This window comes from Pleurodeles waltl, chromosome 9, assembly GCF_031143425.1.
Source record: "Pleurodeles waltl isolate 20211129_DDA chromosome 9, aPleWal1.hap1.20221129, whole genome shotgun sequence".
NCBI lineage: Eukaryota > Metazoa > Chordata > Amphibia > Caudata > Salamandridae > Pleurodeles > Pleurodeles waltl.
In genome coordinates this window covers 347,927,304-347,951,526 of record NC_090448.1, presented here as the reverse complement: position 1 = coordinate 347,951,526, position 24,223 = coordinate 347,927,304, and the positions used below count along the sequence as shown (strand labels likewise).

Genomic DNA, 24,223 nt, shown 5'->3' with positions numbered 1-24,223 from the left:
TGCAGTAGACTTTTCAGCCCGAGCGCACTTTCAGCAGATTTTTTCCAGTTTCATTTAATACAAGGCTTGCCCAAAGATATTAGAGTATTTTACATCAGCACAATGCTATATTGTAGCTTTTTTAGACACAGGGACATAGTCGTTTGCTCGGAATCACAGGATGTTGACCCAAGGCATGTTTATCTGTGGCAAAGTCAGCACCAATAGCCACAAGAGCTGATTTGATTTCTTTGCAAGTCAGTGGGAACATTACTTATGCCATTTTGTTCTAAATCTTTCTTACCTTTTCCCAAAACATTAGTATGTATGTAATACCTATATACTTTACCTTATGTTGCATGCCATCAGACAGGCCAATTCCTACTACCACTACTGATGACTCAAAATGTAATGTACCCTAATAGTTACCGATTATAGACACACAAAAACATAGGCCATGGTGCACGGCGACAGATAGCATTAAGGCAACAGAAATGTTAAATCCCTCCAACCCATACTTCTCTCTCCTCTCATGATGTGCACATACAGATATCTAGTTAACACTGATTCTGGTAGTAGATGTGCAGGGGTGTGTTTTAGCTGCACTCAGCATGCTCCAGAGTGTAAGAGACCGTTTCGGAGTCTGTGTAAACTTTGGAAATAGTTTCTTGCACCACATACATTTTATATGCATTTTACATTCTCAATTGTTTCAGCTGCCCCAAGGCAGGTTGTATTTTTCCAACTGGTCTCACAGCGTTAACAGCTCAGTGCACACACCATTTAGAATGAGTAAGGTAGGGAACCACTTGTGAGCAAAGTCACAACCTATCAATGCTCTTTATCTCCTCCTCTTCCTTCAGCTAGAGGGCAAAGCCTTACAAAAGGTAAGGGCAATATTCAAAGAGTCCTCCAGCCCTATCATCTTCCATACATGGCACTTGGGGAAATTTGCTTCCAATGCTAAGCCTTAAGCTGGAAACAAACCTATTCTATGCAGGAGTTTCCCTTGCATATTGGATTCATTGAGTGGTCTACAACCCGTTTTTAACAGCGCCACAAATACACTTCATTAATATTTTATATGTGCTCTGTGGCTCTCCCATCTCTCCCCAGCATGCACCCCTCCTCCTTTTGAAACCTAGACCTCAATCCTCCCCTCAACGACCACCCACGGAGCAACTAATGGCCATCCAAAGTGGTAAGGCTGAATTGAAATGAGCCTCAACCAGATGACACGCTGGGAAACGTTTAGAAACATCACAAAATAAAATGATGGATGGAGTGTTGAAACTTTTCAAACACTCTCCCCCAGCCCCCTTGAAAACACCAGCTCTCATGCATGGCTGCACAACTTGTGCCCTGAGAGAGCAGTGATTTCCCCCATTAGGTTATTCTTGTGGCTGTGTAGTACCTCGCTTCCTGTTTGGAGCAGCATGGGTGCTCCTAAAGTGTTATTGGGCGGGGATGAAAGGTAATCTGGAGTGACCACTCCGAAAAGGCAGATTAGCTACAGTCCGCATATAATAAGGACAACATATAAGGTGCCCCCTTCTTTGAAAACTATGTATTTGGGTGGTTAAGGAGTGCATTTACTGCATTCTATTTTAAGGGTCTTAATGAATCATTTAATAAATGGTCTTAACGATCCCAGAGTTGCTCCACTTCTTGTTTGGCAAGGGCTGAATTTTGTTACCAGCTGTCTTAAGATATTCTCTCACTATATTAGACAATTATTTTCTTTCCTTAGCCAAAGTTGTTCCAACATAGTGCAATTGGTGAAAATATTTCAGAGATCGTATTGTGTCATTTAAGCTTCTTCATTTTTTCTGTTTGGTGTTGGTCCTATCAGCATTTTCCTACATCAAGATAAACATTTAAGGTCGACGTTCAGCCGTGGAAGAGAACTGTCTTGTAACATGGTAAACAATTGTTTTCGTATGCGTTTTGAGTATGTTAAAATTACTATAAAGTGTTTAAGAAAAATAATAAGCATTTGAGCTTGCTACTGAGAAAGTGTGAGGGAGATTATTGCTTTCTCTTCATTTTTCAATTCGAAATGTGCTGATAAACTTGAATAATGACAGTCTTACTGTTACCTCTCCCAGTTTCTCTTTTTGGTTTAAATTTCAGGAACAGAGTTATTCGAATGTTAGTTTTGCATATTTTCTATTTCATCATTTAGGTTGTCTGTCATGAAATTTAATGTTATTAACCACTATGCATCAGGATATTCATTTTGCACTATAATTAGTTTCTATTCTTTATTCATGGGCTTTCTCTTCTTTTTTGGCAAGAGTTTAATGTAGATGTTGATTAAAACAAAATTGCTTTGTATGAAAACATCTAGTTAATAATCTGCATTACCAAGATCCTAGGAGTATTTACTGGAAGGCAGGTCACTTCTAATTTTTAAAAAAAGGGTCTCAGTTACAAGAAACTGGCGCATTGAATCGATGCACCAGTTTTCTTGCGCTAGCCCTGGACCCCTAAATGACAAAAAGTTAGCACTGTATTTATGATACAGCAATTCAAGGCGCACTTTTCCACAGATGCATTAGTAATTTGGACGCATCTGTGGTGCCAAACAGACGCATTGCTTGACTAACATCAAAACAATGGCGTTACTCCAGCAATGCTTGGAAGGCACCTATGTTAAAAAGCCCTGTGTCAGTTTAACGCCTGCTCTGAGCGGGAATTAAAATTTTGATGCAGTGAAGTTGCAGAACGACGCAGTAAAATGTAGTAAATTTCATTTATGCATGGCTTTTCACAGGAGAACGCCCACCCTGCATACATTATAACTGGCACAGGTATAATGTGGGCAGGGCTTTATAAACTGGTGCAATGGTCCCATTGTGCCAGTTTGTAAGTGTGGTGCTGTGTAGAAGACTGCTCGCGCCACTGCAGCATCACAGAAAAGTGAGGCTACAGCAGCGTAAGAGGCTTGTAAATAAACCCTACAGACTGCTAGGCCCCCTTTTATGCGGTCTTTCTTTGCTGCTTTAAATGCATGATTGTAATATTTAATATAGCCTATCATGGAGATTTCATGTTCGATTATGTGAAACTGCTTCCAATAACTTACTACCTCTGGATCTTGTACTATCTTCGTGAGGCTGCCTACATTCCATGGAAAGAATTGTAGCTTCTCAAAGGACATGATAGAGGTTCCATGCCTTGCTGTGTGATCATGTATTCACTTTTTTGATGGACAGGTTAGCTCAAGTGCCAGCCAACTTGACTCCTTTTTTCAAATGTACTTTGTCTTGTTTTTTGCTGCAGTGCCTACTTTTAGGTTTGATCATAAAATATGGTTATGATTCATTACGTTTCTGTGCTGTTTTTTTTACTGTCTAGTCTAAAATTGAAGTTCTTCTTGTCTAGTTGCACAATTTGAAAGTCATTTTTTCTCCTAGTTTGGCATGAGGATATCTAGGTAAAGCTTTTCAATATTTCTAGTAATTGTGATTCCACAGTTCCAGAATATATGCCTTCTTGAGTAAGCATAGCTTGCAGTATCCTCTCAAAGTCAGGTAACTAATGTTGCTATGTTTATTGGTGAACCTTGTGGAGGTTGAAACTTATTTGCAACTACTTAAGTTGCACTGAAATGTGACAAGTCATCATGAACCATCAACAATTTTGCAATGTTTCCTCAGTTGAGAATGCCATGCCTTCCCTTAGATTCGTATACTGAATTAAAGAGTAATTTGTTCTGGTGCTCATATTTATTTATTTCAGCGTCGTGTATGTGGGGGTTTCACCTTGTCTGATGTTGAACCTCATTGGTCAATTTAAAGAAATGTTTCCATTCTCTCTTTGTTCTTTGCTGTCAGGAAAGAACTAGTTTGTTCCATCTTAAAATATTCACATTTTGCTCTTCCACTTTCAATGCCTTGCTATTGGTGGGCTCTGCAGAATCTTCTCACAGTAAAATAGAACCTACTTGGTTGGGTGTTCTCACACGTATTTCATGTCCCTCTTTCTGTGCCCTGCTCCCCTGCTTGTCAACCAGGCCTGCGATAATTATACTGGCTATTCATTAATTCAACTTGGTGATTTCCTTCTCCAGTAACTAGTTTGCATTTTTCTGTTACTCATTCTCCAATTGTTCCAGTATTTACTGGGTCATGTTTTGGTCATTCTGTTTACTTAAAAAAATTGGAACACATGTAAAAGTACAGTATGTAGTTTCAAATCCCTTAAGTTCTCTTTATCCTTTATGCTGTCTGCTTGTAAAAGGGCTTTGGGGGTTCTCCTTGGGACAGCACTTGATCTTCTGTCACCTTATTCCTTACTGAAGATTTAAAAAATGGTGGAGATTTTAAAACTGGGATCTTATCGCATTTATTGGAAAATGAGATTGGAATATATGCTGCACTTGATTAATGTGTAATGGTATTTGAGTGTGGTTTTGATTTTCAACACGTTCTCCTTTGGTGGTTTAAGATCTTGCTTATTTTGCCTACTTATTGCCTGAGTCAAAGTTTGGTGGACAGAGTATAGGACACTACTCCCACCACCCCAGTAAATAATCAGCCGGCAAATTCAGAGATGACTGCCAGTTCAATGGTCCTCTCTGTATGATGAACCAAACCGCTGTCACAACAGTTTGTTCCAATTTACAAAAAGTATGGTGGACAGCCACTGTTGGTTTTGACAGCCATTGTTAGACCTTGCATCTTTGGTGTCATTTCTGCTAACTTTTTGTCTTCAGACCTCATGTTTTTGCTGACTCTGTTTTTGCTGGCCTTAGTATTCTACACACTTAACCACTGCTAACCACTGCTGAAGTGCTTGTGCTCTTTCCCTAAAATGTGGCAACATTGGCTTATTCCCAGTTGGCATATTTATTTTACTTATAAGTGCCTATTAGAGTGCACTACATGTGCCCAGGGCCTGTAAATTAAATGCTATTATTGGGCTGTGCCACTCACTTCAGTAGCCCTTTAAACATGTCTCAGGACTTCCACTGCAGAATCTGTGTGTGTGCAGTTTTAAACAGCCATGTCGACCTTTTGCCAAGCCCGAACATTCCTTTTTAATACATATAAGTCACCTCTAAGGTAGGTCCTAGAAAACTTCATTTTTACTACTGCAAGGCCTATCTCTCCCACAGGTTAACATTGGGATTGCCTTGTTACAATTTATAAGTGTAATTCACAACCTGAAAAAGATAGACTTTTCGAGTTTGGTGTCTTTGGAATCACAACTTGAAATCACAAATGATGGTAAAGTCTGATGATTTTAAATTGCAATTCTGAAAATACAACTTTTACAAAGTTTTCATTTTCTTTTTTTTGCCATTTGGTCCCTAATGCCTGTCTTTAATCACATGCCTGGGACGAAGTGATAGCTGGCTTTTGTGTATTCCTTCTAGAGAGCCACACACAATGGGACCTTAGCTGTGACCCGATGGGACTTGACGGACTATCCTGGGCAGAATGGGAGGAAGGGGATGGGCACTGAATAGGTTGTGTCCTGTCCACACACAAAAGGCTGCATAACCCCCTGTAGTAAGTCAGGGCAGGGACTCTGCGCACTTCAATGGCATGTCTTTGAAGTCCCCCACACTTCAAAGGCCCAACTGGGTATAAGTACTGGACCTCTGACACCACCACTTCAGTACACTTCTTGATCTGTGGACAATCTGCCAGAAGAAAAGGCCTGCTGTGCTGCTGAAGGCCTGATACTTTGTTGGACTGCTGTTTACTGGACTCCTGCTTTGCTGTGCTGACTTGCTCCTGATGCCCTCTTGGCTGGAAGTGAGAAGGACTGGACCTGAATCTATCCAACCAACGACCCACAGTGACTCCAAGGGCTAGTTGGCTGACCTCCTGATCTGAAGTCTCATGAACATAACAGACTTTCAGCCACCCTGCTTCTAAACCTGGAATCTGCCATCTGTGAGTCTGTCTTGCCAAACGTGCCACCCCAGTGCTGTGCCCTTGGAAGTGGACCGAAAGTGCTTGCTCCAGCGGAACCAACACATCCTGTGCTGCATGGGCAGAACCAACCCATTGCTGCTGTTGTGTGGGCAGAATTGATGCATCACCTTTGGAACCAACACTGCGGTGCTTTTTTGGCACAAGGTCTCCTCATCCTCATCCACGACTGCCTTGACAACGATGACACTCTGCATCTCAGTCTCTACACCCATCTGAATCACAGCATTGTCTCAATGTCGACGCAGCTGGAACCCGCACCCAAACTCCACCACATTTCGGCACTGAGGCATCGCCAAAGCTACATGGTGAACTTCAACGTATCCCCTAGAATACGTGGGGGAGATCGATGCATCTCCTTAGCGACATGGTTTGTAACCAACGCTCCATAGTTATGATTTAAGGTACTTTGGGTCAGCGGGTCCAGCGGGGTCCCTGCAGCCGGTTCACCAGATATCCCAATCAAGATCGACTTATGAGGGATAAATCTATTCACATTACTTAGGACAATAAAACATCAATAATTATTGTCAAAAAGAACAATCAGTTTTATTACTTTGTACGGTTGTCAGACTTTGTAGGATTTCATATATAATCCATGTCACTACAATTCCATCAGCAAATTTGTATAAACTAGTAGATGTATCCCTCAAAACCACATGTGAAGACAGTACATACTCCTCCTTACTTTGTCCCTGTATACAGATATTTAGTAGGTGATGGCCATTATAGAAAACATCCATCTAAACTGAAAGGAAGACCCAGCACATCCAAGTATCCATTAATGTCCACAAAACTATTGTCACAGGTCTTCACAAATCACATAATTCAGAAATAAGTTCTTACAAAATCTTTTGTTCTTTATTCATCCACAATGACAATAACTAATCCATAACCATAGCAAATGCGTTTCGTCCTAACGGACTTCTTCAGGGCTATAAGAATGTAAACACATAAAATATACATCAGTATAATACTTTACCTACATCTTCCACCAATTTAAATATAAAATGCCGTGAAAAAAGTTAAAATCACCTATTGTCATCATCACAATTATTTCTTAATATTAAGTGAACTAGTGATTTGATCATAAAGACAGACATATAGGGAAAAACAATCTCATTTTATAATAAAATCTCATAATCATCTGAAATATGAATCAAATTGTCGATATTGATAAAATTGTTATATAAATCATATTTACAATAGTAAAGAGTTATTAATTATAACAATTTCCATTATTATCAATTTTTTATTTGTTTCTTCCTTTTTCTTCACTGTTTCAAAGCCACCTCAATCATCTTCTTATACATTTATTTTTTCGAGACATCCAATATTAGAACTGGTTAATTTCTTAACACAATAATGGCATGTATATAGCTTCTTACAGTTAAAAGACTCTATCCTCCTCATGTAACTTGATTTTATTTATCAATTATATTGACATGTAATTGCAACTAACGTTTCTTAAACATAGTCTGGAACACAATCTAAACCCAACCGTCCTCCAGAATACAAGTCAATAAAAATGACCAGATTTCTCCCATACCATTTATACATTATCATTAGTCATTTATATCCGGATGTCCCGCTTAAAAAGGGCCTCTTTTCAGTCCTTATGTCTTTAGCGTACATCTTTTAGTAAAACTTACTTATTGTACAAACCTTTTTTGTTAAACCAAATTAATTACATCACCCGTTAACAAAACCTCATTTGTAGCCTTATGTTTTTTAGTGGCCATTTCTTAATAGCACTTGCTTTCATACCAACAAACACTTATAACCAAACTGTTTTAGTTTAAGAACATTTTTATATTATTCTAATTCTCATCACCCAATGTTACCAAACTACTACATTTCAATTCAAAATAAAACTACATGTCAATATATGTTGTTATTTTACTGTCTATTAAGACAGAATAAAATGTGCCTGCTACAGCATATAACCATAGTGCAAATTCTTACAACAGAAACCTCAATCCATACCTCACGGTTACAGCATGTAACGCGCTCCACGGCAGAACGCCATCTGGCAACATGCCAGCGAAACCTATTGTGTTCTCACACATCGTTTTTATACTTGTAATAAGCGCTTCCACCTGGAGAATACTGAAATACCTCGTTTTAAAGCATGTAAAGATGGCGGCCATTTTGAAGTGGCACTTTTTACCACACATTTATATGCCTTCTACACAAACGATTTCCAATATTGTTTCGCGATATTGCTCCTCGATATCCTGCCCTCAGGCACCTTGCCAGAAAAGTTGTTTCCGTTCCCTGACATTGATCTTTATTTCTAACAAACGCTTCACCTAGGGAATACATCAAAAGGTCCCGTTTTGAACCATGTAACTATGGCGGCCATTTTGAAGTGGCACTTTAAACCATACGCTTATGTATCTTTCAACAAAATCACTTTATAGTATTATTTTCATTATTCATTATTTTATCTCGCATCATTTCAATACTCATAATAAACGCTTCCTCCTGATAATACATTAAGAAACTACATATTAAACCATATATCTATGGCCGCCATTTTAAAATGACAAGTAATATTTCCAATATCACATAGTTGGATAACTACTCAATCCTAAACTAATTCCAATTGTACTAAAATCCAAAAGCCAAAACACCTAACGTACAGCTTCTAATCACCTATAAAGTGTCCTTTTTTAAAAGAATTCACTATTGACATTCCAGCTTCTTTTCATTACTGATCTTTCTCATCATCAAGTCCCTAAAAAATAGTGAAATTCATTGTTGATATTTAATCCTTCTTGCACTGTTCGCAATCTACTTATCCATTTTGCCTCAGCATTTCTTAATGACAATTCTCTATTACCTCCCCTTTCATCATGAGGTACATGTTCTAATCCGTGAAACCTAATCTGAGAATTGGTTGGATGAGATAACTGTATATGTGTGGCTACAGGATATCTTATATATCTGTTTTTTATAGCTCTTATATGCTCCATCACTCTTATCTTTAAACTCCGTATACTACTACCAATATACAATTTGCCACATTAGCAACCCAAGATGTAAATCACAGATGTATTACAATTGATAAAATAATTAATGGTATATTCCTTCGGAGTATTATATTTGAACTTTTTTATTTTGTTAATTCCTATTTTACTTACAGAGCAACCCCCACATGTAAAGAAACCTTCTGGTTTCACATCCAACCATGTTCCTACCTCAGATTTGTTGTCATTGTCTTTGACATAACTAGGACATAATATATTTTTTATAGTATTACCTCTTCGGTAAACCATTTTAGGTCTCTTAGATATGGTGCCTTCTGGCAGTGTAACTGAATTCAGTATAGGCCAATTTTTTCTTAATGCATTATAGACATGACTACTACATAAGTCATATTTAGTGACAAAGCTAATTTCCCATTTTTTATCTTTCACTTCATTCATATTAACTTCTTTTTCCTTATGATTTACTTTCAATGTATCTTTCCTGTTCACTTTTTCAATTTAAATTTTTGCCTTTCTCAGGACATCCTCATTATATCATCTCTTCCGAAAGTCACACTCTATTGCCAACAACCTTTTCTCAAAATCTTTTTGTTGGCTGCAATTGCGTCTAATTCTTACCATCTCACCATATGGTATTGATTCAATAGTTTTTTTCGGGTGAGCACTAGTAGCATGGAGTACACTGTTACAAGAAGTCGGTTTTTTTAAAATCTCACTGTGTATGGCATTATTGTGACCAATAATTGTGATCAATTTTTGAATCTATGGAAGTTGTTCAGGTATAATAGCAAATCAGGCTAATCAAAGATTGCAGATAACAACTGACTTGATTCATTATTGGCATTGTTATCAAGGTGAGGGTATGAATGAATGTTTCTGAATTTATATTTGAAATCTATTGTTCTAAAAAAAAATACTTCTCCATGCACTGATTTAATCTGCAGTAGTAAGATGAAATGGTCCTGTGTGTAAATGAAAAACACTTTTTTGCAGCAAGATTTCTTTAAAAAATGAAAGTGTTCCTGCAGTTAAGCGGTTCAGGACAAATTCCTAGTGTCTAAATAAAGTATTCCCTGTTGAGTCGAGTAAACAGCAGCCTAATGCTACTGCTGCCCTGGGGGCTGCATGTAAATGTCAAAAGAGCCGCATGCGGCACCCGGGCTGTACTTTGAGTTTCACTGATATATCACATAGTTCATTCGTTTGACACTGGACCCATTTCCCTTCAACGCTTCCCCAGCCTTCCACCAAATTACAACTAAGCATTTAGCTAATGTCAGTGATGAATCGAGGAATCCATTGCCTGCATTCTCGGTTGTAGGTCTAGGGTAGGGTTCTGCAAAGTCGGTCCTGGAGAGCCGGGTCCATGCCAGATTTTTAGCATATCCACATTTAGAAACATGATGTTTCATAATTCTATATTTTTCTAAATGTGGATATGCTGAAAAACTGGCATGGACCCGGCTCTCCAGGCCCGACTTTGCTGAACCCTGGTCTAGGGTAGCCACCCAGCAAGCACACTTTGGGCTGCATGCCACCTTTTGCCCAAGGTGCTCCCCAAGTGTCAAATGACGCGCGTGGAATAAACCTGTCTCAGTGGGCATGTCCAAGTCATATGTAAAAAGTGTGTGGTCAGCGTACTACACCTGGGGCACAAACTGCAATCACCACCATATAATTGACTTATTTTATAGGGTGTAAGATAATTCTTGTATGTGGAGTTAAGATGGGTAAATGAAAGCCTAGTGCTTGAAGACACCATCTGGCAGTATGCCAGAATTCAATCCCATTCCCTATCTTTAGTGTTCCTCTCCATACTCGGCACCCACTTCACTTTCATCTTAGATAAGTCGTTATGCACTATCTTGTTTACTGCCTTATACAGCTAGGTCACCATGTGGCATCTGGCCTCCACCGTCAATAACAGCTGCAACACCTTGCATCTCCGGGGTGCCTCCATTTGTATATTCCATAATGATTCAAAAGCCCCTATTATATCCCCACACACTGACATATGGGGATATAATACGAAGCTAAACCGTACTCATCAATAAATATGTCCAAGTGGATAACCATCCCTGTTGAATAACAGTCTCCCACTGTCACTATACTAACTTTAGTCTAATATGAGAGTTGGAGCACAGTGAAAGAAGTAGAGGGCACACCATGGTGAAGCCCAACCAGAGGTAACACTGAGGGATACGGGGTGGCTGGATACCAATGTTTTCTTTAGGCATCTATGCCAGTATTTAAGCACTATGGACAATAATACAGTTGTGTTCAAGTGTTTTGAGTTTAGCATGCTTCAGTAATATTATTAAAGTGCCTTGATTCACCACCCCCCCCTCAGCTACCCCATCTCCTCCATATTTTCTCTGTTTAGCCACCTTCCCAGCCACTGCAACTGGGCTGCCAGACAATATAGCTTGTAGTTCGGTTCTCCTAAGCCTCCCTCTAGAATCAGTCTCTTAAGTGTTTCTAACAAAATGCGTTGCTGGCCACCATCACAGCCCAGGTCCCTGAAAACTGAATCCAGCTGTTCAAACCAGGTTGCCGTAACCCAAACTTGTAGATTTGTAAAGTAATATAGTAGTCTAGGGAGGAGGACCATTTTAGTGAGGGCATCACGCCATAATTGGTAGGAACAGGGAACACTAGAAAGACACATTACTCTTTAAAGCTCTAATTGCCCCACCCAAATTCCCATCCTAAGACCACTTGTGTCATGATATATGGGCACTCGGGGACTTTGTGTGTGGGGAGACCAACTCCCAGTTTTTCGAGTCCAGTTTTGTTATCCCCTGGATTGACTGGGAAAACACACGTTTTGGACTACTAACCCTGACCTCAGAGAGTACCCCAAAGTCTATCAACAGTTGTAATCAGTGGCAGATCTAACTCTCCATTTTTAACATATATTAGCAGATCATCTGCATACAGAGATATGACGTATATGGCCTCCCTCAATGGTATGCGTCTATCCCACCCCTCTACCCTACACACAGCCACAAGTGGCTCAATAGCCAGAGAAAGAGGAGGAGGGAAAGGGAACAATCCTATTGTGTACCATAAAATATTCTATATTGCTGAAATGACCCAAGCTAGTGGCATTTGTTTTATCCACCACAGAAGGGTGAAAGTCTGAGTAGAACCGCTGCGTCCATTATGGCAAACACATATTTCTGGAGTGGATGCATTAGTCACCAGTCCCAATGTGTGAATGGTTTTTCCATGTCAGAAGCAATGATCTATATGTATTGACTGCTCGTGTCACTCCTGGTCTCCATTACCTTATTACAGCCAAACTATTAAAGGTCACCACACAACTGACTGTTCATATCATTCCTTTTCTCCATTACCATATAGAGCACAAATTTGAGTCACCACTCAGTCAGCCTTTTGTGAATAGAAACACCTGTCTAGGCCCAATATCCCATGTTATGTTGTATTGGCTGCTGGAGAGTTCAGCAACCCTAAAGTAGGAGCACAGATGGTTACTATTGAGACCTAAAATATACCAGCCAAGAGGTCACAGGTCATGTGTGAAACTTTGCAACCACTTCTGGCTTTTCATCCAGCAACAAATTATATGCTGTTTTTTTAACTGTATACTTACAATGGTAAAGCACAAAATATAAATCCCAGAATGTAAAGTACTGGTGGTAGCTAAAAAGCTAGAACTGGCCGACAGTGTCACACATGGCCATAGCTATCAAGATTCCCAGATCCATGTGGGAAGTGATGCACTATTCTAGGTTTTTGATTATGAATTCTGGGGCTTGTAGTAATGTCCCGTAATGGGATAAACAAGAATACAAGTCCCAGAATTCAAGGAAAAACCCTGGACTGGAGCAACGCAACATTCATTGACCTGGGATGCTAGGCAGTGCTGCATGCCATGGGATCATTAGGTATCAGAGCTCTCAAGTTTCTTTGTTCCATGAGTGAGTAACTTACCCATACAGGGCAATAGTTTAGAAAAAGAAAGTGACCTCTATTGAAGCAGGGTCAATTTCAGACGGGAGACAGCCAAAATAAAGCCATTTGTTTCTTCAAAAATCGGGAGTCTCCTTCCTGAATCTTGTCTTTTGGCATGTATAGTTACCCAGGCCAGGGTTTTTCTTTTAACTCTGGGACTTATTGTTCTGGGTTTATAACGGTTTACATAGGATTACATAATCCCCACACTTGGCCTACTCCAATTTGTGCAATTCCACATATATATTTAGGAATGAACTTACACCAGCCGCGTGGTTGCATTTTGCAGTGGGAATACTTGGCTGGAGTTTTGTTACATGCATGGAATCTTATGTTACATCATTGACCTTGTAAATCACGGTGGTCTGTCATAAATCAAGATGACAAGGCCATAAAACATTATTACAGTGTCATAATTCATTTTGAGTGCCACACATTCTTCACATGATCATAAATCATAATTAGGAGACGGGTCATAAATCATGGTTGAAAGGTGTTGTTAGGTCATACATCATCTCCACCATACAAAAATAATTTCAACAGGATCATAAAACTTTGCTGCAACAGTTGACATGTCCTTAATCATCTCTGCCATATATATTAATTTAGTCCTTGTCATTTGCATGTCATTATTCTGACACCTTTTGTTGTTGAGGCCATCCTCCATGCCTCTTTTTGGTGTCATAAAGTTGTGTTGGTCTATTGTTGGTTCTTTCTCTGATCATGAGGGAGTAGCCTCAACTGGCTACATTGTCCGTCCATTTTGTGCCCAGATAACTGGCGGGTCTGGGCTGCGAGTGCCTTGCTCCGCTTACTCCTGTCTGCCTACTTACCCTGCCACAAGGCACCCGAGGTAACTGGCTGTCCTCCAGCACACTGCCCTTCAGTGCGTCTCCTTTACCAACCAACGTATCCCTTTTATTGCCATGCCACCTGTAGGGGTTCATATCTCCAGGTGGCACCCCCTTCCGTTCTTTGGGGTTTGCTTCTCCTTCCTCTTTTCAGTGCAGCCCTTGGCTACCCGACCGGCTCTCACTAGTGCACCTCAGTGTCCCGGCTGTCAGGCTTCCCAAGGATCACTGGTATGGCAATGCATTCTTTTCTGACGGCCTACCGCACACTTTTATGCTTATATAAAGCCATTTAAAGGTGGTCTCCCGACCTTTGCCTTCTCTTGTGGTACCTCACTCATATATTCAGCCCAGATTAACTTCTGCCTCCAGGATCCTGGGGGCTGGGGTACTCTGTCCTGGCCTCAACAAAAACTGTTGTATTCAGCCTGGTGACGGGTACTCGTTCAGCAGCAGGCCTGGCTAAGCTGCCTAAACAAGGGCCCCAGACCCATTGTAACACTGGCTGTCAGCATGGAGGAATACACCCCCGTGACTGGAGCACCAGGGACCCCTCCTTTGGTCCCCCAGTGCCATATCCCCAACTAGAGGGAGGAGGTATCCAACAGTAGCTGTCCCTGTCAGGTGTGTGGTGACTCTGATACTCAGCTTTCTTGTTGCCTCGCACCAGCTGAGTCCTAATGACCAGATAGCTGCTTATTGGAACTAGCTGTGTTCCATACTCTTCTCAGTTACTTCTACCAACATAGTTTGCTCACCCTATGAGTTTTATTAAGGACATTTCTTTCCTTCCCAGGTATGCTAATATTAATGGGTTGGAGCACGGTTATATCTCGGAACCACGGGTGCCTAAACCACCCTTGGCTCAACAACGAGGTCGGAACAACAACCTTGTTCTAACCACTAATGCCTTTACCAGGAATGCGTTTACAACGATTTTACTGTTGTAAACGCATTCCTGGTAAAGGCATTAGCAATCAGCATGCATGACCCAGCATGCTTCCACCCCAGCCCTCCACCCCACCCCTTAAACCTAAACCCTGACCCCCTACCCCCCAAACCCTAATCACCCCTAGCCCCCCACCCCACCCCAAAAACAAAAAATACCATGCGTCCCCATCCCGCCCCTATAAACTAAACACCCAACCCAATCCTTAAACCTAAACCCTGCCCCCGAAACCCTAATCACCCCGAGCCCCCTCCAAAAACAGCCCCAGTCCCAGCCCAACTTACCTCCTCCTTCACCGCGTCCACTCTGACTCCCTTCTTCTGTACCTTAACCACGCATGTACGTTGTTCAGACATGCGTGGTTAAGGTTCCAAAACCAGGAAGTCGTGGAAAACGAAAGGGTTGTTTTGCTTTAGTTTTTCACAACCACGTGGTTCCAGACTCGTTCTTCCGGGTGTTTCCCTTGGAGCACCCCCGGTTATGCTTCAACACCCGAGTAAAGCTGTCAGCGCTCCAGGCTTTTGCTTCTATTGCATTACAGGATACATGGGTGATATCTGTTGTGCTGGAAACCGGTTATCCTTGTTACTTCCTTGCAGCTCAATCGTTCTATTTGGGGAGAGCTCCCTAGTTTTTCCCTGTGTGTGTGAGAGAATCCTTCAATGCCCAGATCCCTTCCGGTAATATGGGTAGTCATTTGGGAAGTGTTTCATATAGCATGTGCTATCACTACTCCCATTTTAATTTGCAGTGACTTCAATGACGTTTTTAGTATTAGGTTTTGCCTTGAATTGATAGGACGCTGCCAGGGCCGGCTTCAGCACTGGTGGTGCCTCCCACCCCGAATTACCTGCTTCTTCCTCGACTCCCCCACTTCCGTTCTCCAGCGCTGCTCCAATCTCTCCATAGCACCGCTCTCCCATGATTTGTTTTTTACCTGTTTTAATGCACTGCTTATAACCCAGTAGGGTGTCAGAGCTGTTTGTGTCATACGCGCATTATATATAGAGACAATGAATCCTATATCTATAACTCAGTGTATAGGAAATGTTACATAAGATAAAGAAGGACTCCAAATTGTAAAATTATTCTTCCTTCGTGCACCACTGTTTTTAAAGAATGCCAGGCGAAGCACGAGCTCCGAATTTAAAAGTTACACACTGGATGGAGTTGGCTGTACCCAATATGATGTTTTAATTTCTCCTAACCTTTCTTAGCATTATTAAGATAATTATAGACTGGGGAGTCATAAAGTTCTAACCTATACCTTGCAGTTTGCATGAACCCTTTCATGCTGCCTAGATTGCCATACTCTGAGTATCACTTACACATCAACTTATGGATCCCTGTTGAGTTGACAGCAGCTACTCACACGTTATCAAGGGAAGGCCATTAAATAAATCAAGTGCTGGATTAGCAATACTAGCCATGACTGTGGTAGGGTGAAGTATGCTGGCCTTCCTCTGTAATCTTCCCCAAACGCACCGAATTAGCTCTGCTCCGTCCTCGCAGTGATGTGTGGGCACGATGGGATCATCTTCAGCCTCTCAGTGTGTTGTTTCCACTTGCAGATGTCATAAATGAAAGAAACAGGAGAGATAATCAGACATCTATTTTGGAGGAGGGATGCAGCACAGTCACCAAACAAAAAAATACATCTGCTTTACTAACGCCCATAATGGCTCACACAGGTGAGTACAAAAGTTTGTTTCCGTTAACTGCTCTATGGTGGCCTGTGGGAATGTGCATGTGCATGCATATGTGCAGCTGCAGCAAATGGTGTGGATGAAAGTATACCCTGCATACTTGCAAATACCTTGAAATGTTATATGGTACTTCTAAGCACTGAATTACAGTTATCATGTTTAAAGCCCTTAGATATAATTGGAGAAACCCAGGGTTACAAGGGAAACTATCATGGTTCAATCTGGAGTGCTGCTAAACCTGATATTGTAAGCATAACACTACATGTTCCACACTAGGGCCACCAGTCTCTGTCTGGGTGCTCATATGCCCCCATCAACTGCCTCCTTGCTGTGCAAGCATGACTGAACTGTACTGTGAGCTAGTGTCTCGGCCAGATTATCCCTGTAAATCTTACACAGCATACCAACTACCAACAACGAAAAGCAGTATTCAAATATATAATTAAAATATATAAGGCTGTTATCATCAATATCCCAGTTAATAGCCCATCCCTCACATGCTGTTGTCTAAATTGACTTACCACCAAACTACTGCCATAGTACGGCGGGGTGATGTCCTGTTTCTCCTTATTACTCACATATGCCCAGGTGCTGATAATATGAAATAGTTCCCCACTGCCACTGTATGATGCACGCACTGTGCCAGATGACCATGGGTGCTAATTAATTGATAATGGCCCTTCTTGAAGATGTCAGCCTGTTGTTGATCGTGCTTCTTGGACATATTGTTGTGATGTCAATTTCCTGATTATCCCAGAGAAACCTCATTCTCAAATGACGTTTCCACATTAACTCTGTAAAGCACACATTAATATGCTTGTTTCCTCACTGCCACATTATAGCAGACCCTCTCCTGCACCCCTAACTTGTCCCCTAAGACACATTTGCGCTACCACATGCAACCGAATACCCATTTGTGCACTCACCCTCGATAGGCGAGCCCAGTTAATAAATAACCACCAGAGCCTGCATTTCCATGTGCCTGTCCGAGCAGTGGTGATATACTCCTGCTCGGATAGAAAGGGCAGCACAAACCTCTTCACATTTATGTGGCAATTTATGTAGCACACGTTTGACCTGACTGTATTAGGGCACTTTACATGAGCATTCATTACCCAATACAAGGCACTTCACTTGCAGGGGGTGGGAGATTAAGTAGTTGTGCCCAGTATCACAGGACAGTGAAAGTTTTTCCTTGTTGCATTTATATAGCACTTCTTGTCACTCACGAGGCGCTGAGACGTCTATACTCCATGGTCCACCATATCCCTCCAACCTTCTCTCTACAAAAGGCAGCAGAGCACAAGCAGCAACCATGCAAGCACCTGTCACATCAAACTAGGAGAGCATATACAACAGCTGCGCAAAGTGTCAGATATGCAGAAAAGTTACACAAAACATTGCAGCGAGTTAACATCTCATGGGACACAGATTCACATCCCAGTAAGACGGACTTAACTTTCTCAGTTTGATGATAGCAGCTTTGTAACTGCTGGACACTAATAGCATTGAAATAGTGCAGAAAGAGGCATAGACTCTCCAGAGCTAGGGCCACATGTACAAAATACAGGTTTTGCGAGTCGCAAATTGCGAGTCAGAGAGACTCGCAATTTGCGAGTCGCAAAACCTTATGTACAACGGTGTCAATGACACTGTTTGCGATTCACAAGGGGGCCGCAAATGACCTACCTCATGAATATTCATGAGGTAGGTCGCAATTTGCAACCCCATTGGGAATGGCCACCCTCACAGGGATGGTGGTCTGCTGGAGACAGCAGACCACCATGTCTGTGACTGCTTTTAAATAAAGCAGTTTTTTAAAAAAAATGCAGCCCGTTTTCTTAAAGGAAAATGAGATGCATTTCAAAAACAAAAAATGAAGTTTTCTTTTCTGTCTGCTCTGAAAAAATATTTTCGCTGCCATTCACAAAGGGGAAGGGATCCCATGGGGACCCCTTCCCGTTTGCGAATGGGTTAGCACAGTTTGAAACTGGTGCTAACTGCGATTGTTTTGCGACCGCATTCGTGGTCACAAAACAATCATACATGGGACTGCAACTCGCAATTAGGAAAGGAACACCCCTTCCTAATTGCGACTCGCAAACCCTTTTTGCTGAATCGCAAAAATGGGTCTATATAGCCCAACATGCATTTTGCACGTCACCAACGGCCCAATTCACCGTTTGTGACGTGCAAAATGCATCGCACATGTGGCCCTTAATGCTTCCTGGCATCTCACACTGTATTTTTTTTTTTTTTAGGTCTTCGTTTTCTTGCTCAAACTTCCCTTCAGTCCGTGCCCCCTACCAGTACGCACGACAATAGCTATTGCTTTCCTCCTCATACTGCTCACCTCTGGAGCCTCTCCCAGGAAGCTTGGACAAAGTTTAAAGTACTTATCGCAGGGGGCTACACCCCGCCCACCCGAGGTGGCCAGTAACCATTAAGAAATAGGGCAAACTAAGCCTTTCATCTATCTGGAGGTTATGCAATAGGAACAGTTCTTGCTTATCTGTCGTTTTAGCGCTATTCAACACCAACAAGACACCAGACCGTGGAGCAAGTTTGTGACCCTTACTGCAAACTGGTGTAGTTGCAAACAATTAGGCTGCAGGGGCTGTAAATCATCTGAAAGCATTGGCTTACCTAGAAAAGACATTGGGATGCTTGAAGTTCAGCCGGCCTGCGCTCTCTTAAGCCACCCACAGTGAAGACAACGTCTTTGGGGGCACAGCCGGCCCCTCCCCAAACCCTGCTCATTGTGAGGTCTGCCTCCTCCCCTTGATTGCGCGCCACAGCATGTCGCTCACCCTTCTTTTGGCGGATCCTGACCTGTTCCAGTCAGCCCTGTTGTGCTGGTTCTGAGCGTTCCGTGTTTCTCCGACCATGTCGTCCTTTTCACTCTAGTCATTGCTGGAGAGGCTGCACACCTGATGCAGCGGTCCTCTGTTACTGAACCTTTGGCTGCGGCGGTCATGACAGGGAGGTAGTGTGCCAAACGTGTGGGTGCTCCCCAGATGGCTAGCCTCTTCTTTCAAAGCACTACTGCATCACTGTGGTCCACAGCGTTCCTCTGCCTTAGTTGTTGATCGAGGCCGTGGTAGTGATTGGTGCTCGGGTGAGAGTCGCATCGCTGCCGAATACAGCAGTCCCCTGGCAGCCCCAGGTGTCATATCCCAGCCAAAGTAGTGATCACAGAAAGCGCCTAAAGTTTCTTAAAGTTCTTGTTCCCTGCCCCACGAATGTACTTTCTGCAGGGGCACCGCAGTCCCCAACTGAGGGGGGTTTAGAACACAACTTGTACCTACCAAGCCCTCATTGGCCTGGTATTTTCACACCATCCTTGGCACGCTTTCTTCCCCTTGAGGGGGGAGCAGGAAACCCCTCCCCTTGTTGGTTTGTCACTAAAACAGTTTAGCCGGTAATTTCTTGGCCCCCCGCAGCTGTTATTGCACCAGCCCCTGATGCCTCCTTTGGTGGCAGCCTCTGCAAGTACCCCGCACAAACAAAAGCAAAACCTGAACTGAGTAAGTCACTCGCTCGTGGAACTAGGTGACTTGAGAATTTAGGGTAATTGTGGCCAGTGTCCTAGCACAGCTTGTGTTGGGCTACAAATTTTCCACATAGGATCCAACCGATCCCCCATCCCCTCCAGTCCACCTCCCCTGTAAACAAAGCCTTTGCAATTTTTGTCTGGAACAGGGTTGCACTGAGTGACAGTCCTGGGCTTCAAGCTTGTAAGAAGAGAGCCGGCCGAAAGAAATAGGAGTGACTGTACATGACCCCCGTTGTTTATTGCTCCTTCCGGTACTGTATGCACTGGAAGTAAGTGATGATTGACGTGAAAACAGGACGAAGGAGCCCGCCTGTAGTGAATCACTCAGCTCTTGAACCCCCAGGGCCAGGAGTGTCAGCCACGGAAACATGAGAGAGGAGGGGCGGCAGGATGGGGTGCAGCTTCCCACGGTTTCAGATAGCAGTGGGAAGGAGAGGGCTGCAAGATTAGAGAAGCTGAGGCAATGATATTCACTGCTCACTTGCAGCTTTCCGCTCTCTAGTGCAACAAAACATCAGACACCCTTACAAAGAGACTGACTGGCAGGTTCAATCTATAGCAGCCGCCTGTCCACATATTAACATGCAAGAAACCTTGAGCTAGTTCTGGCTTTTTTTATTCATTAGCACAGTGCGTGCTAATTATTTTAAGCCTATTATTGCTACTATAATAAAAGAAAAACTACAAATCCTAAACTGCTAGTGGTAAAAAGCTGAAACTGGCGAAGTCATCACGTAGGACATGAGGTCACGAATCCCCGACGTAAACTGTTTGTGGCAAATACAAAATAATCAATGTGGTATAGTTCATTCAGGCTCTTATCAGTCAGTGATGCCGCTCCCCTAAAATGCAGCAAGAGGCCCATTCAAAGTAATACATCCCCCCCCCCGGTCACCACTGCTCTGTAGATAACGTAATGCAGATGTATATGAAGTAGATCTGTCCCATCCTACTGGAATAATATGTTAAAAATAATTACAGTGCAGACATGGGCAGCACCCTTGGTCCCAAGTGCAAGATTCTGGCGCCTGAGGTGGCACAAACAGTTCAAAGGTGCAGTTTGTCCTCATGGACATTGCTTGGGCCCACTCCCTTGTTTTCAATCACTGTTTTTAATTACACTAATAATGAATTATATATTATTCACTCTTAGTGTAGTAAAAAGAAATTGAGTACATTTAGCTGGAAAATTACCCTCCTTGGTGGCTAAGGCAAGTAAAAAACACTTTTAAATGTATGTTGTGTGCATTCTTGGGGGTGAGAGCGTGCTTATGTAAAAGAGACTGTGAGCATGAGCGAATGTATGTTTGTCTAAGCATGTGTGTGTGAGTGAAAGTAAAGATGAAATGGCGTGTGATGTCACTTCCGCTACCTCTGGCATTTTGGTGAACTGACGTCCATGGTCAAGACCCAGAGTTTGGGAAACACTGATCTAATGGATTCATGTGGCTTGAAAGCCTTATGCTTTGCCTTCTCTTTGTTTAGACTCAGGCTCCGTTCATTGCAAGAGGTGGAATAAGCCCACAAATCTAGCACATTAACGCAAATAATCAACAAAGAGCCAGAAGTAATCAAGAAAGCTGTCAGCACTGGTATTGCAGCTTGGCATGTAGCCAGAGGAGGATTTTATACAAAGGATAAACAGTCATTGGTAAAATTCAGAGTTTCTGAAAGTTCTAGGAGTCTGAGGCCTGTTGAAATAGTGTCGTGTGTACTGTGATCACAGTGACCTCTGAGTGACTTGTGGTGACTTGATCATCCACCAGCTCTCTTGTGTCCAGTGCCCTGCACTTCTTGCAGTCATGTGTCAGTGAGGCAAAAATAAACCAATATTTCTAACTTGGAGGCCTGAGTCACGCCCTGTAAACTGGTGCAATAATATTGTTAAAACAGCTGAGGAAGGATGATCACCACATCCCATTGGTTCTATGGGGTTAACACAGCTCAGCTGAATCACATTAGAAGGACAGAAGGTTGATGGGAAGTATTTGGCTGTGTGGCCCACAGAATACTGAGACCCAGCTTTGCACCCTATGGATTACCTTACCCTATACTCTCCACAGTAACGGAACAAGAACTGAGCCAGGGGCTTAATTAACAGCTTGCTCATTGACTTACATCCAAGAATAAAAATATCTTCTAGATGGTTTGTCTTCTCAGCTTAAGACACAACTCAACGCTGAGTCTCTTGGCCATTTATCTAGCACGCATGGCAAACTGAACTTTCTCTTGGCACTGTTAACTCAGTGGTCCTCATCTTATTGAGCACAGAAGGCTTGAAGGCTGAATCGGCCCCAGTGTGCTGGAGCTTGCAGCATGCAGAGAGTTCATTGCCGTAGCTGTAGCTCTGTATGTGCCCACCTGTCAAGAAGCCAGGTGGAGAAAAAGTTTGTGATTACCTATCTGTGGTCATGTGATTTTCACAAGGATGGGGGTGCATGGTTATTTGTCTGCCATCAATTAGAGGTATTCAAAGGACCACTTGCATTAGTACAGGATGCACTTTTAAAACCAAGCACACCTCCCACCGTCATGACTATAAGCGTACACATTGGCTAGAACATCTGCAGAAGGGGCCTAGAGGAGTCAGTAAGTGTTCTTATGCATTGATAACAGTATTCACAGGAGTAGTCAGAATGTGCTACCTAGTGACCAGCGGAAGTAGCATATTGACTGAGGGAAGGCAGACGAAGTATATTTCAGTAGTGACACTTAATGGTTCATCAGGGTATAGCAGTAGGTGTAGTCTTGGAAAGAACAATATTGAGATAGGTGCTGCAGTGTATTCAGGGCATGACAGCCTAAGCAAGCCAGCTTAGCTACACAGGTGCTGGTACGGGCTTATCTGTCACTGCTAAGTGGGTGATGAGTGAATGATTTAGCATGGAGAGGTCACTAAGCCCCTCGTTACGACTCTGGCAGTCTTAAGACCGCCAGGGCCACGGTGGCGGTCTGACCGCCACCAATGCTAAAAAAAGGTAGTACTCAGACAGAATTCAAAATGCTCAATCTACAACCAAGGAATTTTATAAAATTCTCAATTCATTTCGAAAACCTACATGTATGGAAGGAAGTCATCCCACTACTCAAGATTTCACAAACAAATTGGCAACTCACTACAGAACCAAGACAGACACATTGGACTCCTATTTAAAACAGAAGAAAACCATCAGCACCAACCCCTTTCCTAAAATACCTTCTAAGAATAAACCAACCCAACCTCTACGGTCCTTCAAACAAATATCCCAAGGTGAATTTATGGATTTGGTCAAAGCAAGCAGACCTTCCGGTTGCCCTTCTGACCCTTGCCCACCACAAATCTTCAAGAACATTCTTCTATCTACTTCTGCTGCCACACCTGTAAGAAGAATCATCAACAACTCTTTAACTACAGGAACTTTTCCTGTAGACCTGAAATGGCATACATACGACCGTTATTAAAGAAAACAAACCTACACCCACAAGACCCCAACAACTACAGACCAATCACAAATGGACCTTTCCTGGGCAAACTGATAGTAAGAGCAGCATTCGCCCAGATGTCACAATTCATTGAAGACAATTCTATACTTTCAGACTTCCAAACTGGATTCCGCCCAGGAAGAAGCACTGAATCAGCACTTATAGCAATCTGGGATGATCTTAAAAACACAGTCAACCGCAGTGGAGTTTCTCCTCTACTTCTCTTGGACTTCTCAGCTGCCTTTGATACGGTTGACCATGACACCCTAATTCAAAGACTCCACAAAGCCGGCATACAAGGGATTGCTCTTGACTGGATTACTTCCTATCTTCAAAAAAGATCTAATACCATCCACTCGCCCCCTTCTCGTCCAAACCCTACCTCACAAAAGCATTGGTCCCTCAAGGATCAATCATCTCACCTTTGCTTTTCAACATCTACATGATATCTTTACCAGAACTGATCAATGATTTCCATCTCACATGCTACAACTATGCAGATGACACACAAATACTACTTAAATTAGAATGCCCCAAAAACATTGAAAACTCAAAAATCTTCAGTTGCCTCAGAGCTTTCAGTTGCCTCAGAGCTGTTGATCAGTGGATGACCTGGAGCCATCTCAAACTAAATACCTCCAAAACAGAAATACTCATATGTGGTGACTGGAAAAGATATGTCCCTCTGTGCGTCTGGCCTGACGATCTCGGACCACCTCCTCAATTATCCAAGGAAGTTAAAAACCTTGGAAACAACATGGATTCCAAGTTAACTATGAATGCCCAAGTGGACAAATTAGC

At 42.4% G+C, this 24,223-nt stretch overlaps 1 long non-coding RNA gene across 3 annotated transcripts in view; it reads right to left on the bottom strand.

The window, feature by feature from the left end:
* The window catches only part of LOC138259301 (uncharacterized), a 31,621-nt gene extending 12,451 nt beyond the window's left edge, over positions 1-19,170 (bottom strand). The window contains exons 1-3 of one of the 3 annotated variants that reach the window (XR_011198700.1): positions 19,051-19,170; positions 16,027-16,262; positions 6,767-6,862 (exon numbers count right to left, since the gene is read on the bottom strand). This is a non-coding gene — a long non-coding RNA (uncharacterized lncRNA). Of the gene's footprint in view, positions 1-6,766; positions 6,863-16,026; positions 16,263-19,050 lie in introns of those variants that run through there. The other 2 variants (XR_011198701.1, XR_011198702.1) reach the window with 2 other exon arrangements.
* Positions 19,171-24,223: the final 5,053 nt, after the last annotated feature.